The sequence below is a fragment of the Pygoscelis adeliae genome, unplaced genomic scaffold (assembly GCF_000699105.1).
Source record: "Pygoscelis adeliae isolate BGI_AS28 unplaced genomic scaffold, ASM69910v1 Scaffold54, whole genome shotgun sequence".
NCBI classification, from domain to species: Eukaryota; Metazoa; Chordata; class Aves; order Sphenisciformes; family Spheniscidae; genus Pygoscelis; species Pygoscelis adeliae.
This window is the reverse complement of record NW_008824982.1, coordinates 3,373,368-3,378,007: the sequence shown is the minus strand read 5'-3', so window position 1 is coordinate 3,378,007 and position 4,640 is coordinate 3,373,368. Positions and strand designations below refer to the sequence as shown.

The 4,640-nt window shown below is 38.0% G+C and overlaps 1 pseudogene; it reads right to left on the bottom strand.

Annotated features, from left to right (window-relative positions):
• Positions 1–199: 199 nt before the first annotated feature.
• Positions 200–578, bottom strand: LOC103918378 (annotated as a pseudogene).
• Between the last annotated feature and the right edge of the window lie 4,062 nt (positions 579–4,640).

Sequence of the window (4,640 nt, the reverse complement as noted above, 5' to 3'; positions counted from 1 at the left end):
CACAAGATTTTTTTGCCATTTTATATTTAAATCAGGTAATGTCCTTCTGTAGATTTCCTCAGTGGGTTTATGCAGCCACAGTTTCCCTCTCCTTGCTGCACCAACAAGCTGGGAAAATCCTTTTCTCCCCCAAAGCAAACTCCTGTTTAATGAGGAAATACTTATCCAATATAATTAAGAACATTAGTACACAGCAGTTTTATGCCCCAACAGTGAACCTCTGGGTAGGGCATAGCTTTTTGTTCCTTTTGTTGATGGTTTTTGGTCTGAGACTGTCTTTGTGCTTGTTTTGCATGTGTCGCCAACCATGTGTCATCTTGGGCCACTGCTCAAGAGGCTTGTGCTTTCTGCCTTTGTAAAATTTCCTCAGGTTCTCCTTCTGGTACTGACTGATAACAGCCATGGCTCTGGCAATGGCTTTGGAGACCACATGTACCTTGGAGAGTTTGAAATCGTTTTCCCCCAGGACCCTCACCATTTGGTGTTGAGCCTGTTCCAGCTTCTGGTCATCCAGTTGCATCAGCAGCTCCTCTTCGTCCTTCCTTCCCTTGTAGATGTCAGGCCTTGATCTTTGCCATGGTGGAGGCAGCAGCATGGCTCCAAGCACAAAAGGCAGACGCTAAGCGAGAAGAGGACCCATTGCAAATCTGGGTTCATCCTTTCAAGCCCAAGCTGTTAGCCTGTAAGACCCCACCGCCCCGACAGGGGAAGAGATGCAGTACAGTCAGTGACCACATAAACATAGGGATTTTAGAGTGCTGCATATCTGAAGAGAAGGTAAGCAAACACTTTTGACTTCATTAAATGCATTTTCCCCAACCGTATTCTCAATAGTATCTAAAATATTTTGATGGGATTTTCTACACATGCACACACAGCACCAGTCTGTCACTGACATCTAGTCTAGCAAAATTTTCCAAGGGATGGAGTTTTATCTGTTGGGCAATTAAGGACTTCAGCAGTTGCATCTATAGTAAAATTAACTGCCAATTTTTTTTTTTGCTTAACTTTTGCAAAAGATGTGCAATCTGTCATGCACAACCCAAAGTTACACGGACACTAATAGACAGCTAACAGCTCTGCACACCTGATTAAATATTGGAAAATCATCAGCTTAGTCAAAGGTAAAGTGATGATAGCAAAGGGAAAGGTTTTCTGCATTGTTCTGCAGGCACTACATGCATCAGACCTTCCGTATCATGAGATATTTAGGTTTACTGCTGTAAATATCTGTATTTTCTCCACCAGCTGCACACCTAAAAGAGATCATGCTTCCCTGTTTTCTCTGCAGGTCTCCCCATGCATGGAGAGGGATGAGGGGGGCCAAGAGGAGGAAGCAGTGATATGCAAGGAGGTCTAGGACTGCAGCCGGGACTGGGTGAATGCACGTCATCCCTTTTCCTGTTCTGGGGAGCTTCCCAGAACAGAAAGATGCTCTGTGACTCTGGAATGGACTTTTCAGCTAAAAGAGCATCTAAAGTTGGCTCTGCTGAGAGGAGTGACACATACCACAGACTGCCAAAACTCCCACAGAGGACTCTCTCTCCATCATAAAGACAGTTTGCTGTCCAAACATTTTTCAGCTAGAGAAAAAAAGAGGGGGCTTTTTTCCTTCTTTTTCTTTTTTTTTTTTTTGGGGGGGGGAACAGGATGTTTAATTCATTTTCCTAGTGACCACATTTGCAGCACTAGTCTCTCTCACCATGTTTTTAATCTAATGAAAACTAAATCAACTATTAATCTTTACATTATCTTACAGTTCAGATTTGCTAAAGGTCATAAACTGTGCACAGCTAAAAAGCTCTGCTGCAAGGGAAACTATCATCACAGATATTTCACAATAAGATGGAGGATTTTTTTCTTCCCTTTTTTTCCTCTTATTCCAGGTTATTAGAAAATACAAAACTGTAAAGAGGAACATAGTAACAGTAGCCAGGACATTTTGTTTACTTGCCCTTTAATCTTTCTGCTGTAATGCTAGTGTGATAATTGATACCAAATTTTTTCATAATTGTGTCTGCAATTCTGTATGTATTAAGCAGATTAATCTAGTCTGCAGGAAAAAATAGTGCTGTGTTTGATAAACTCCAAGGTAAAGAGTCTTCTTTATCATCAGTGTTTTTTCAGGTTTGTCCTTGCCTTGGTAGGCAAGTTAAAGACACTGAAAAAGTAAAGTCCTATCCAGAGAACATGAATTATACATAACAAAACTGAGCAAGTAAAATGTGTTTATTGAAACAATCACAGAAACACTGAATTATCATTTCCAACCTGGAACTATGTAGTTCCAGAGTGGTATGCAGATATATAATTGGAGTATTACAAGAATGCTCTCAGAATCAGTCCCACATCACCTTTTTCAAAGCAAGCCTTTGCTTGCAAAGAAGACCTGTGAAAATTGTTTCCACAGCATTATATGGGACTAAAAACTTGCCTAAATGAATTCTCTTTAAAATATTTAACAGATTCTAGTAACTAGAGAATATTAAGAGGACACAACAAAGAATACAAAATATATAAAATCAATGTTGAATGTATGTCTTTACTCTTTTTTGCTTGTACATTGCATTCCTATCTTTAATTACAAGAGCACACAATGATATATCTGTGTTGCACTCTCTTGCAATTAGCCACACATGGATAATCTATTTTAGCATGCATATTGCTTTGTATATGCCATGCTAGACCACAAAAGCTATTTATATGATATTTAAGTATAAATTGCATTTACACAATATGCTACAAATTAAGGATAACAATGAGAAAAGTAGTAAATATCTGCTAGCATATTAGGCCAACAAAATACTCAGCCAAGGGTTGTCTAGATGGAAAGTTATATGCTTTTATTTAAGGTTTGCATTTAATTTAGTTAAACTGATACAAAGCGCTATGCAAAAGCTAATTTCAGTTTACACAAGGCTTATCTCTGTTTGGTTTATATCATTTAGAAATAAGCTTAAACCTAAAGAGAGTTTGATCTTAAGCTAAAGAGAGTTTAGTTCTTACCTTGTTCTTTATTTTAGAAAGCAAGCTCTGTGTAATGAGCTTTATAGCCAACCTCCTCGCTCTACAAAATAACTTTGTCTTTGCTATATAGTGTGCTATATACATGTATGAGGACAGAAATAAAGCATGCATTTTATAATTACCATCCAGTAAATACAGAGTGAGGCATGCAAAAATGTGCACAAGAAGCACAGATCCTAAGGAATTCATCTGATTTTAAAATTGCGGCACAGTTCACAATCCAAATCAGTTTTTGTAACATGGGAACAAGTTACAAGCAATTTATTTGAATTTTTCTTCTAAAACATATAGCCCTCTAAGAGCACCAGGTGACTACATACTATACACTGTACAATCCACTGTATGATTTTCAGCTACCTTGGATTTTAAAGTTAAGTGTATTGAAACAATAAATTTTGAAATAAAATCTTTTAAAATGTACTCAACTAACAAGAAAATAAGTAAAAGGGTTTAAGCTCATCTAAAATATGAACAGTTCATTACAATTTCCAATATTAACAGCTATTTACATTTTAAAATTAATAAACACATATACATACACACCACATACACATAAAGCATGACAGAAGAATTCAAAAGGATGCTGTATGAACTTCCATCTACATACAAAAAGGGGGAGAAATGCTGTGAAAAGTTAAAATCTTCAACTAATTACCATTTTTAAATGAAGATTTAAATTTACTTAATCCTCAGCTTTATAATTTCTTTTGCCTGTTAAACAAAATGCTGGCATCACATCATTCTATTTGTTAACCTTTTGAAAACCCCAGCTTCCAGGTGAGAAGAGACTTCCAGAGTGAAAGTAGAAAAAGTATAATAGGATGAGGCTGATTAAGAAACTCTTGCAAATATTCTGATTTATTCCTCTGTTAAGCATGCAAATATGCTGCCTAAAACCTTCCCCTTCCAGCATGGTCCTCCTAGGAAAACATGTAAAGTCAAACATGCGCAGGCTAGCACAATTGGAAGATATATTTCCTAAGGGCCATTCTCATCTGCCAAGTACCGTGAAGCATTTTCTTAGAGAGAAACCTCTCTGGAGCAAGCAAAAAGGAAAAATAAAACATATATTCCCAGAGGAAGTCTATTTGCCTATTAACACTCTCTATGGCTCAAGATACTCTCTCAGGTGTCACTCCAAGCTTTCTGCCCACCCAGTCGGACAGCTTTGCAGTTCTGGGTTTGTGGCGCCTGCCTCGGTAAGAATCGAAGTGAATCTGGTGGCACAGAGTGGAAAATCAAAACTTTACTCAAGGTCCACGACAGAAAGTCCACTGCCAGGGAGCCCTCAGTCTCACCTGAACTCATAAGGCACACTCCTGTGAGAACAAAGGGAATGGTCTGATATTTAACAGGTCTTTCCAGCTTCAGCTCTGTGTTGTCTCAGCTCTGTTGTTGAGCTCTCATTCAGATTCAGATCTGAATACAGAAATCCCACAAGTTCAGCATTAATAGCACCAAATGCTCAAGTTTTCCCACTGCTTATTTCTGAGATACAAAGCAGATATCTAAATAAGGATCTAGATACAAACCTCAGGCTGTATCTACAAAACAGCCAAATAAAGGTATTTTAATCGTAATGCAGGTGCAATGAGCTCAATTTTAAAACATGA